This window comes from Lathyrus oleraceus, chromosome 1, assembly GCF_024323335.1.
Source record: "Lathyrus oleraceus cultivar Zhongwan6 chromosome 1, CAAS_Psat_ZW6_1.0, whole genome shotgun sequence".
NCBI classification, from domain to species: domain Eukaryota; kingdom Viridiplantae; phylum Streptophyta; class Magnoliopsida; order Fabales; family Fabaceae; genus Lathyrus; species Lathyrus oleraceus.
In genome coordinates, this window is record NC_066579.1 from 105,405,746 (window position 1) to 105,419,205 (window position 13,460).

Genomic DNA, 13,460 nt, shown 5'->3' on the forward strand with positions numbered 1-13,460 from the left:
ACGAACGGGCAGGTGAAGATGTTTGGTTGCTTTTTATTATACCAAACTCTTTTTTTCTTTCAAAAGCTTGTTAGACTAAAATTGGAAAAAGAAATACAATTTTTGTGATAAACTGAAATTTTCGTATTTATTTTTATCATAAATATTTTATAATGATAAATTACTTTACTCCAAACTCATTAAATTGTACTAAAATATCAATTTTGCAATTATTTTTTGGTGGAAAAAAATTGCAAAATAAAAAGACAGAGTTTATGGAAATGTATTATCCTTCGAGGAAAATATATCACTCTATAGATTACATAATCGTTATTAATCAGTATATCATCTATTTTCTCAGAGAAAGAAGGATTATATTTTTTAATAAAAAAAAGAAAAAGAGGCTTTATTTCTTTATAAAATTTGATGATAATTGGGATTTGATATGAAGGCAGAGCAAGGCAATTTGAGCATAAAAACTACAAAACATTGAAAGGTGATAGATATTCACAAAGATTGGCATATAGTGGCAAAGTGGTCTCTAAGTCATTGGGAGGTCCATTATTAATTACATTGTATTGTACAAAAATTTAATTTCATATGTCCACTTGTCTATGGGATTTTTAGATATTATGATTGATTCCGTTTGAAAGAATCTCGTATTCAAACGATGAAAAATGTATAAACTAGTTTGAATTAAATTTATACATTTTTGTAAGATGTTTTTTCATATTATATTAAAAAAATATCTACAATGAAAATATATAATATTAAGATTTTTAAGTTTACAATTTGTCAGTTGTCAAATAGAATAATTAGAATTTGATTTTCTTGAAGGTAAGATTTCTGACTCTTTCAGAGAACAACGCATTTTTTTCTTTCTTAAATTTGAATGCATGTTTCTAATATTTAGAATGAGTTATGCAAATTAATTATAATTGTTTTGGATAAAAGAACTTATAAATAAAATATTGAAAATATGTTGTCCGAATTAATTAATATTAAATCATTAAATTAATTTGTTTTTGTTTTTAAAATTGTATTCAAATTTCATTTTAGTATAGAGTATAGATTTGCTCGAGCCACATGGCGTTCTTATTTATCTCAATTATTTCGGCATTTAATCAAATGATACACTCACACTAATAGTGTTTAATAGTGTTTGGTTAAAATTAAATTATTAAAAAAATTATGTAGAAAAATTATCTAATCGACAAATATTATTATTATTAAGTTCGTGGTCGAATATGTGACTTGATAATTATACTTATGAGTGTAAATTTGTTATGATTATTAAACTTTCATTTACATACTTAAAAAAATTATTCATAATTAACTAAAGTAATTAATTATTTATTAAATTTTATTTATCTTTTTACTAAATTATAAAGTAATGTTCCCTTATTTCATTAAATCAATTTAATAATAAAAAATATTAAATATAGGAGTGTAGTTTCGAATCCGTAACATCTCACTTATTCACTTTAAATAAATAAAAAATTCTTGAGAATTTAAAACAAAATAATAAATCTTGTCACCTTGACAAATTTTATTAATGACACTTTCACTTATCTCCCACTTTATAATAATAGTTATAAGAAATCATTCTCTTTTTATCTCATCTCCCCAAAATCTCTTATAACTCATTATTATAATTAACTCCATTTCACTCCCACTTTAAAATAAAGATGGCTAACTTGTGCACTAATGACACAAATTAAGAGATAAATAAAATAAAAAATCTTATAAATTATGCTGTGAATTTAATACAAATTTATAATTAATGATTCTATTATTTTTTTTAATAAATTTTTTTTATTTATGGATTTTTTTAACTTGTGCTCTTACCCTTAAAATAATAGTTACAAGAAATCATTATCTTCTTATCTCATCTCTTAGAATATCTTATAATTAATTATTATAATTCTCCAAAATGCTAACAAGTATTCTGGGACACTGTATTCCTAATAGAAAAAATATTTTATGTTCAGTGTATACGAATAATATTTTTTTTTAAATTGATTATTTATGTTTTCAATGCATTAAATACTCATATTTTAAAAAATATATATATTTTTAATCTCTTAAATAATGTTCAATTTTTCTTTTTAATTTTTTAAACAGGGCCCCGGGGTCACTCGTTAGCATTTCTTAATTATTATAATTGAGTCCATTTCACTATAAAATTGATAAATCATCAAAAAGTAACCACTACACTTATTTTAGCCAAATTTCTTTTAAATTTCTTAATGCATCATATATGTTACTTAGGCACCAAAGAATCATTGGATCTCAAGAGATACAAATTATTACAGGAACTAAAAAAACAAAGACGCAAAGAAGAAGAAAAAAGGCTAAGGCGGGATAAGAAGATTGTCAAACCTTGGGTGGAGGAAGAGGGAGCTAGACTATCCTTACGAAACAACATAATCTTCACCAGTAACTCTTCATCCCATGGTTAAATGAAATTTAATCCAAATTCACAATAATTCCTTGAGAGATAAGAGGTCGCCCATAACTCATTCAGAAGGAATGAATAGCAACTTTCTCTCAAGGAGAGACAATGTTATCTTCAGGAGATTGAAAATTACTTGAGGAAATTTTATTCTTACACCTGAGTGAATGAGAAGCATAAGATCATAGTCAAAGACTCTCAATTCTTCATAAAAGACTAGCCTTTCATTGATGCTCTCCAATTGGCTTTCACGCCAAAATTTGAGTTAGAGGTCATCTCAGATTAGGACAGGAGCGAGAAATAAGAGCTTTTAAAAAACTAGGGCAAGGTTGCACAATAGTGTCAATCAGATTTGAGAGATAAGTTGTAAAACAAGAATGAAAAATTTAGACTGAGTGAGATCAATTTAAATAGGAAATGAAAAGGCATAACCGAGAGAGAAAGAGATTTAAGATAACTAGATTTTGAAAAGATAATTCACATAAATTCTTTTGGAAAATCAACAAGTAATATAACCAAGTGCAAAGAAAAAAGTAAGAAATGATAGGAGAGAGAGGTCACGGAGAATCCAAATAGTAAAGCATCACTACTCTACAGATTCTGCCCAGATAACGTCATAGCTGGCATAGCAATCTTCAGACATGTGGATTTTTAGAAAATTGATGTCAAAAAGGATTTTTTTATTTTATTTTAAGAGTTACAAGAAATCCTTATTCCTTTCTTGAGTCTCAGAGTCTGATATTTTTTAGAAGCCACATGTCATCAGAGAATGTCCAAGACTTTGATGAAGCTACTTATGATCAGTATTAGTTTTTTATACTCCATATTCAGAATCAAGCTTTTTAATAAGATTAGAATCCCTTTCTTAGAAAAGACTTAAGTCATTAAAAGACAAAGGATAAAACAAGCAAAACAACTCATTAAAGAATTGACTTGAACAACAACACTTTATGATAAAAACTTTTTTAGCCCACAATGCTTGATTTTGAATAAAGAATAAGAACAAGGTATAAAAGAAGGCCACAGTTTAAATACTTTCCACTTGCTCTAAAAATTCTCAAGAAGACATATTATCTAAGATAGTTGTGAATCAAGGAATTAGATACATAGACTAAAGTAAATAATATTTCATCCACAAAAATTGTCTAGATAAAAATAAGGAATTCAGACATACCTTAGTGTAGCTTTTGAATAACTTTTGTTCCAGCAATGTTATTATTGATGAGAATCAGTCTTAAAGCAATCTTTTTGTTGAACCTGATTATTGTTCAGCACCGTCTTGGAGTTCAGTAGTACCAGTAACCATAGTACTTTTCATCTCATTTTTTCCAGACTCCAACTTTCCTTCCTCTTTTAGAGTTAGGATTTGGAACATATTATTTCCTCTTGTTGTAGTTTATAGTCATCCATTGCCCATACATTAGGACAAATGTTCTATTTTTACCTTTTAGCATATCTGCAAACACAATTTTAGATTTTGATACCCACAATCTTATGGGTCCTTTTGTATTAGTTACTCTAGGCTTTTTCTTATTATGTATCATTACCTTATAGTGGAACATATTATTTCCTCTTGTTGTAGTTTATATTCATCCATTGCTCATACATTAGGACAAATGTTCTATCTTTACCTTTTAGCATATCTGCAAACACAATTTTAGATTTTGATACCCACAATCTTATGGATACTTTTGTATTAGTTACTCTAGGCTTTTTCTTATTATGTATCATTACCTTATAGTAATGTCTAGGCTCATTCCAGAATATATTTTTAGAGAAATTATATCTTGGATAAGCTTTGACATTAGTTTCTAAACTTTTCAGAAACTTAGATCCAGAAATCTTAGGTACAGTTTTTCTTACAACCTTTGACTTCTCTGTTATTGACTCTAATAGATTCAGAACTTTGATACTTTCAGCAACAGACACAAAATAGTCTCTAAGCCCTTTATCACCATAGCTTGAAGAAGATGGTTCTGAAGGTTTCTTCCATGTCAAGGTTTTGGAATCCAGACGTTTTTCATGAAAGCCCAAACCTTCTCCTTTGCTCTTGCTTACTCCATAGATCATGGATGCAAGCTTAGTTATGTTAATACCCATTATCAAGAAATCATGGAGAGTCATATCTTTCTCATTTAAAGGTTCCTTGGAAACCTTTTTTTTTGCTTGAGCAGCTAGATTTCTTTCCAATGTCTCCAAAGGTTCATTTATAAGATTTCAATTCTTCTTTTAAGAAACCAAGTTATTTCTTAACAGCCTTCATGTTCCTTGCCTTATCTTGATCATAGCTCATGAGATCATGAATAAAGGTAATAAGATTATAACGAGATAATTTAGAATATACCTCATCTTCCTCATCATATTCTGATCCAGAACCTAACTTAGATTCTTAATCAGCGAGTGTGTGAGCCATCAGTGCAGCGTTGGCTTCTTCAGCTTCTCTATCTGAATCTTCTTCATCATCAAATTCATCCCATGTTGCCATGAGACTTCTCTTGAACTTTCTCTAGAAACTTTCCTTCTAAAGGCTTCCCTTCTTGAACCCGTCCTTTTGTAGATCAGGACAATCAATTCTAAAATAATCAGGCTTGTTGCAGTTGTACCAGATCGTCTGGTCATCTTATCTGTTTCTAGAACTTGAACCTTTGAATTTAGAACTTCTATAATAGAATCTCTTATTTCTCTTGTCCATCTGTTTAAACCTCTTAATGATGAAAGTCATTTCCTCATCATCAGAGTCCCCATTAGAATTTTCTCCATCAAAAACTTCTTTTGGTTTTCTAACTTTTGAGGATCTGGAAGTTTTATCACCAGATCTTTTAGCATTAGACCTCAAAGCAAGAGATTTAGGTTTCAACACAGTTTCATCACCATTCAATTCCATTTTATGGCTCTGAAGGTTACTGATCAAACTTTTAAGGCCTAGAGTATTCGGGTTTTTAGCCTTCTGAATAGCAGTAACCTTGCGGTGTATCTTACATAAAGACTCCTCAAGATTTTCTTAATCATAATCAACACTGGTATAGATTTTGTTTAAGACCTGAAGGCCTGACACAAGAACCTGAAACCTAGAGAGCATGGTTTCAATGTCTTCATCATCCTTCATCTTAAAAATCTCATATAGTTGAACTAAAAAGGTTGGGCTTAGCCGGTTTAACCTGTTGGTTACCTTCATAGGTAGCACATGAAAACTCAAGGATAGTCTTAGTAGTTGAATTATCAATGATCTTAATGTACTTTGAATGTGGTAAAGCATCCGCCAGAATGCATATCACTTTGTGGTGCTTTAAGTAGGTTTTATTTTATGATGGTGTAAGGATTTTTCTATATGTTATCATACCAACACCATTGACCTTAATGTAAATGCCATCTTCAAGAATGTCCCACAACTCATCATCAAGACCAATGATGTAAGTGTACATCTTAATTTTCCATCATTCAAACTGAGTGGAATCACCACTAAAAGTAGGTGGTCTAGAGTAGTGATTCCTTTCAACAATGCTATAATCATGATGAACACTACCAAAAGGATTTTCATCTCTGACTTCACTTTCAGGAGTGCCAGGAATCTTGTCAAAGATATATTTTTCTCAGGATCTTTTGTATCATATTTAAGTGTTATATACAGATTAGGATCTAATACCAACTGAAGGTGAGAAAAATATACACAAGAATGGGGGTTGAATTGTGTATATGAAAGTTCACTTCTTTTTCTTAAACATGTTTCAGAACCTAAGATGTGAAACTCATATTCTGATCCAAGTAAGAGGCTGAATTAGATCAGAGTCTGACTTTAGAGTTTGTTGCACAATGGAATGTAAAAGAAGAAGTAAATAAAGAGACACACGATATATCCTGGTTCCTTTCAACCCAAGAGTAGTCTAGTCCCTTTGCAGTACAAGCGCTTTTTTATTATAATAAATCATATTACAATTGCATAAGCCAACAGCTTAAGACTTCCCGCTCAATCAAACCCTAAAAGAGACTTCTTGCTTAAACCCACGGTTCAAGACTTCCTGCTCAATCTAACTAGAAAGATACTTTCTTGTTTAAACCCTCGGTTCAAGACTTCCTGCTCAAGCACTCATGCAAGAGACTTTTTTGCTCGATCTAACCAAAAAGAGACTTCCTTGCTTAAGGCAACTGCTCAAGACTTCCTGCTTAAACCCTCAGTTCAAGACATCTTTGCTCAAGCATTCAGCAAGAGACTTTTCTTGCTCAAACACTAAGTATGAGACATTTACAGATTCTAAACAGCAGTTTAGGATAGTAAATACAAATGCACTTTATACTCTTATGTGTGGTGCACAATTACAACACAAATGCTAATATCTTTAATATTTCTAAGATAAACAAAGATAAGAAATCTTAAGACCCTATGTACAAGCTAACAAATATACAAATGTGTCCTTGCTTCTATCAGATGCTTTTTGTGTTATGTGGTTCTGTTGATAGGTTATTCAAAGACTTCCACAGTATTTGAATCTTTAGCACTTTTAGAGTTTTCAACAATAATCAACAAACCCATATTGATCAAGTTTACCAACCTACTTCTTCATACCCTTTAACTTCCTTTTTAAGGGACCAGGAAAATAGTCGTTGGAGGTGGCTTGTCTGAAGAGATGAAGAACTAGTTCCAAGGCTTATTTAGAGCTGTTGCAAAATAGATATTTTAATCATATTTTGTAGTCACTCTATTTGAAATGGTAACCATAACGATATGAACTAGGTAGCCATAAGTATGGGCGAACAACTCAGGCAACATGGAGATAAAAATAACTTTCTTTAGCCATGCACATTTAATGTAGAGTTGACAAGTCTGAACCTTCTGACATAGTAGGTTACTTTTATGCAAAGTCTACAGAGGTTGGGTGCTAACTGGACTTCAGCAGCTAAGGCTTGATCTTCAGAGTCTGAGGTACCAGATTCTATGACTGGACTTCAGAAGCTGAGGCTTGATCTTCAGAGTCTAAGGTACCAGATCCTGTCCAACCAGAATCTGAGTCACTTCTTGTGGAACTGAGTCTATTGATAGGCTTGAAACCTTGATATAATTTGACTTTAGAACATGTACACTTGAATAACTATTAGCAAACCCTATTGTTACTTTAAATACATTGTTATCATCAAAACCTTTTAAGGGCATAAATAAATCTTGTTTAAACAAACTCAGCAACTTGTTTCTCACAGTCCCCTTTGACAGTGTCTTCGTGCGTGGGATGTAACACCCTGATTTAATTTAAAATGGTGTTAATGTTATTTTCCTATTATTATTATTAGTTATTTTATTTGGATGTTGGGGTATTTTAAATAACTATTTAAGTGTTTTAATTAATTAATTTTTTGGGATGGTTAAGTTTATTAGAAAAATTAGAGATTTGTGTTATTTTAATTAATGTAGAGCAATATTTGAATTAAAATAAATAGATAGAAAATAGATTTTTAGAAATAAAAAAATAGAGAGAGTAGGGGTGTAAGGAGAGTTTAAGGATGAGAGAAAATTTAGATTAAGTTATGGTAAATAAATAAATAAGTTGAGGGGGACTTTAGAGAGATGGTGACAATTTAGGAATATAGGCAAGAGGTAGAGAACCTAGAGTGATCGTTTGGAAGGAATAGAGAGAGAATCTTAAAAGTCAAAAAACTTCATCGATCTGTAAATTCGAGGTAAGGGGGAATTATTCATATGTGGGTGGCTAACTAGAGTGATAATAAGAGTTCCTTACCCTCACGTTTTATCCCTGTTCTTTCTCTATACTTGATGTTTATGGCCAAAAAGGTTTGGCAAAACTGATAGAATGGAATATTTTCTTGTAATTAAGTTTGATTCTCTATAATTATATTTGTAATTATTTACAATTACTCTCCTAACTTTGACTCTACCTACCTACCTATATATATATATATATATATATATATATATATATATATATATATATATATATATACTCTTGATCGTTATCAATAAACCTCGTGGATTGATTTTCTTCATGGTATTAGTAGAATTTCAATAAAAAACTCTAAAAATTTCTTAACCCTTGTGTTAACTAACTGTCGCCCTCTCCTCCTTATACTCACCGCACAACTATCCCTTCAACATAACACCTCAATCGTGTTGCCGTCAACCGCGCCACCCATTGTCGCATTCAACAACTTTTGTGCCCCCTCTCTCACACTGTATTGTGTCTCTCGCTGTCAATCACCATGTATTCCTCTTATGGTGATGAGTTTGAGCATGTTTTTTCCAAGGTCGACAAACCCACCAAGTCGCCCTTCTCTTCCAATAGACAGGAGTTTCACCCAACCATTGTTGTTATTAAGATCAAAAACAACATTCCATTTGTGCTAGAGATGGAGAAATATCACTGCACCATGTCAGCTGAACTATTTTAGATCACACTCGTGCTCACAAAATTGTCCATCACATCATTTTGTAACCAAGAAAAGAAAAAACTTGCCTCCACTGATGTTGGTTTTGAAATATGGGCAACCCTTGATTCCATAGTCCTTCAATGGATTTATTCAACCACCTCTATTGATCTCCTTACCACTATTTTGGAAAAGGGTTCCACCGCGATGGCTACCTGGAAGCATTTAGCTGATATTTTTTAGGACAATCAAAATCACGTGTTGTTTCTTTTGAGCATGACTTCTCATCCACCCGCGTGGAGGATTTTCCTAATGTCTCTTCCTATTGCCAATGTCTCAAGCAGTTTCCTGATCATTTGAAGAACATTGGAGCACCTGATAGAAATCATTGTTTAGTCCTTTAACTGGTGTCTGGTCTTACTGAGTTATAATATGGGGTTTCTACCCTAATCCGTCAAAGCAATCCACCACCATCTTTCTTTCAGACTCGCTCCATTCCTACCTTGGAGGAATCTGGTCTGCAAAAAATCCAAAACACTAGTTCTCACATTACCTTGCATACTACTGCTCAATGTAACTCTGGTGACTCTTCTCAATAGAACTCCAATCGTCGTTAGAACAACCACTCTGGATCCAAACACAACCGTAACAATCAGAATCACAACAGAGTGCATGGACAATGTGGTGGTTCACGCTCTGATGGTCCCCCAGCAATAACTCCTTATTGTCCCTCTCAACCATGGCACTAGTATCTACCCTGATCACCTTAGGGATGGAACCCACCTCCTTGGGGTGTACCTCCTTGCCCTTACCCTACATATCAGTAGGCTCTCCCCACCGGACCTTCTAAGCAATCAGGCATCTTAGGTTAGTTCCCTATGGCTCACACTACCACAACTTCCCTATCTCCCACTGACATTGTTGCTGATATGCACACCATGTCCCTCAATCCTCCAGAAAACACGTGGTACATAACACTGGAGCTTCTTCCCATACAATAACATCACAAGGTAATTTATCATCTTATTCTAATTTGAATCATTTAAATTAGAAACTGATTGTTGGAAGTGGACAAGTTATTCAAAATCAAGGGTCTGGTCATGCAACTTTACCTACATCTCACAAACACAAACCCTTAAACCTTAACTATGTTTTGAATGTTGGTGTAAGCCCTAGAGGCCAATACTTTTGGTACTTGTATCGAATTATTTATTAATAATAAAAGGCATTTTCTTTATTATGGTTGTTTAATAAAGTCCCTGGAATAGATAGTCCGTTTAATGTATCAAGTGTGACTTGATCATGAGAACACATTAAACATAAGGGCACTATTCTTAAAGTATCCGTAGTCGAGCTTTAGTGTGAAGTGGGATAACATTAAAGCATTAAGACTATTATGTTTGTAGACTGATGATCACATCTCATGGATCATGGATAAAGAGTTATCAAGTCTTAAACATAGGTATGAATATTAGGAGTAATATTTATACCGGATTGACCTGCTATGAGAATACTATATAGAAAGTTATGCAAATTGTCATAAGTTATTCTCATGGTGATAATAGTGTATACCACTCTTCGACCTGAAACCACTATGGATCCTAGATGTAGAGCCGAGTGCTTTATTGCTGATCCAACATTGTCCGTAACTGGATAACCATAAAGACAGTTGATGGGTACTCCACAAAGCATGCTGAGAGACATGAGTGTCCTAGATGGAATTTGCCCATCCCGCGTAACAGGATAAATGTCTATGGGCCCAATATTGAACTGGACAAGGGTGACACGGTCTATACCTTGTGTTCAATATAGACATAAGGGCAAAGGGGTAATTATACACATAATTATTATCACAGGAGGTTTTGTCAGATCACATGACATTTTCGTGACTTGGATAGCAGTGATGTGTTGCTAGATACCGCTCACTGTTTATTATGTTAAATGCGTGATTTAATATAATTGTCAACGTCGCGAAAACCTACAGGGTCACACACAAAGGACGAATTGATGAGAAATAGAGAAATTAAGGAACAACGTAAGGTACGGTGCACTTAAGTGGAATACGAAATATGGTAAGGTACCAAATACTTAAGTGATTTTGGAATAATATGAGATATGGGCCAAAATACACTTAAGTGGGCTTTTTAGCTTGAAGCCCACACAAGTGGTTCTATAAATAGAACCCCTTGGGTAGAAGCATTGTCACTCCACTCAGACTGAAACTCAAGTAAAGACTTGGAATTTTGTTTGCCACTCTCTCTCACTCAAAGCCTTCATTCGTACCAGCTAGCACTGAGATTGAAGGAATCCATTCGTGTGGACTGAGTAGAGACGTTGTCATCGTTCAACGTTCGTGATCACTCCGTGGATCTATATCAAAGGTTTTGACCGTTACAAGAGATCTGCACCAAAGGTTTGAATCGCCACAAGAGGTAACGATTCTATCACTGATCATGCCCATTTGTAAGGATCACTAAATGGAGAAATTTTTAAATTCCGCTACGCCTTGGATGGCAATTCTCCTTCAGTGGTATCAGAGCCACTTACGAAACCATGAATCTGATAACTATTTTTGTTTTGTATTAATATGATTAAAAGACGGAATGAATCAAAAATTAAATTGAAATCGATCAAGTTATATATATGATATATATAATCCTGATGCGAAATACATTATATATGATATAGTGTTCTCGTTTCGTTCATTCAAACACTCAATGGTTGTTTTTCTTTGAGCGATCAATGGTCATTTGCTTCTTGATCCGATATTAGTATGGTGAAGCAATGACGTGTTGATCAATCATACTGAATCAACAATTGAGATGTGTTTGACAGTCTGAAATTGGTGCATCAGGGTTAGTGACGGCACAAGGGTTGTGTTGTCAGAGAGTTATGCGATTGGGGTTTGACTGCACAAGAGTTGTGCTTTCTAAACACTTTTTGGAACAGTGTTAACCGGTTAACGCATATGGTTAACCGGTTAACGCATTACGAAATTAAATTTTTTTAAGTTTTCAAACAGTGTTAACCGGTTAACACATTTGGTTAACCGTTTAACGCAAGGCGGAAAACAGTTTTCCAAGACATTTTTAAACAGTGCTAACCGGTTAACGCATTTGGTTAACCGGTTAACGCGAGGCAGAAAACAATTTTTTGACAGATTTCAAACAGTTTTAACCGGTTAACACATATGGTTAACCGGTTAACGCAAGGCAAATTTCACCCGTTCGGCTAACTCAGTGCTTTAAAAGTATCAAGTGTTGATGCGAAAAGCGACATTGATTTTAAATGAATTGTTCATTAAAATGTGGTGATCGATCGTCGAGATTTAATTTGATTTTAATTCATTAAAGGAATTAATAATAATAATAAAGTGTTTATTATTATCTTATGGTGATCGGTTATGGCCTTAGTCTTCCTTTATTTTGTTTTGGGTTTTAAAATACGACCTGCGTGTCGTGCCTCTCTCTTAATCTCCCAAATGTAACTTCTTTTCTCCTCTCACTCCCTCGTATGTAAAACGAGTTTCTAAACCCACTAAGCAGGGTGATAAAGGGAAAGGCAAGGAAGTTGCCAAACCCAAACCCACCGTTGTTGCTTTAAAGCCTAGTGGAGGCATATCAAAAGAAGGCACCTGCTTCCATTGCGGTAAGACCGGACACTGGAAGAGGAACTGCCCAAAGTACCTGGAAGATAAGAAGAATGGAGTAGAGACTTCAGCTTCAGGTATTGTTGTTATTAATTTATCTACTTATGCATCATGAGTATTAGATACTGGATGAGGTTCTCACATTTGTACAAATATGCATGGACTAAAAAGGAGTAGAGATTTGGCAAAAGGTGAAGTCGACCTACGAGTTGGCTATGGAGCAAAGGTTGCTGCTTTAGCCGTAGGAACTTATGTATTGACTTTACCTAGTGGTTTAATAATTCAGTTAGAGAACTATTATTATGTACCTGCAATTAGCAGGAATATTATTTCCGTTTCTTGTTTGGACAAGTCTGGTTTTTCATTCATAATAAAGAACAATTGTTGTTCAATTTATTTGAATGATATATTCTATGCTACTGCACAAATGAACAATGGACTATATGTCCTTGATCTTGAAATGCCAATATATAACATTAATACTAAAAGGATGAAAAACCTAATGAGTTAAATCCAACTTACCTTTGGCATTGTCGATTAGGCCACATAAATGAGAAACGCATTTCCAAACTCCATAAAGATGGACTCTTGGACTCTTTTGATTATGAATCATATGAGACATGCAGACCTCGTTTAATTGGAAAGATGACAAAGTCTCCATTCACAGGAAAAAGGTGAACGAGCTAATGATCTTTTGGCCCTCATACATGCTGATGTATGTGGACCACTGAACATACCAGCCAGAGGAGGTTTTCAGTACTTCATCACATTCACTGATGATTTCAGTAGATATGGTTATGTGTATTTAATGAAACACAAATCAGAGTCCTTTGAAAAGTTCAAAGAATTCAAGAATGAAGTACAAAACCAACTAGGTAAGAATATTAAAACTCTTCGATCAGATCGAGGTGGTGAATATTTAAGCCTAGAGTTTGATGACCATCTGAAAGAGTGTGGGATCCTATCCCAACTCACTCCTCCTGGAACACCCCAATGGAATGGTGTGTC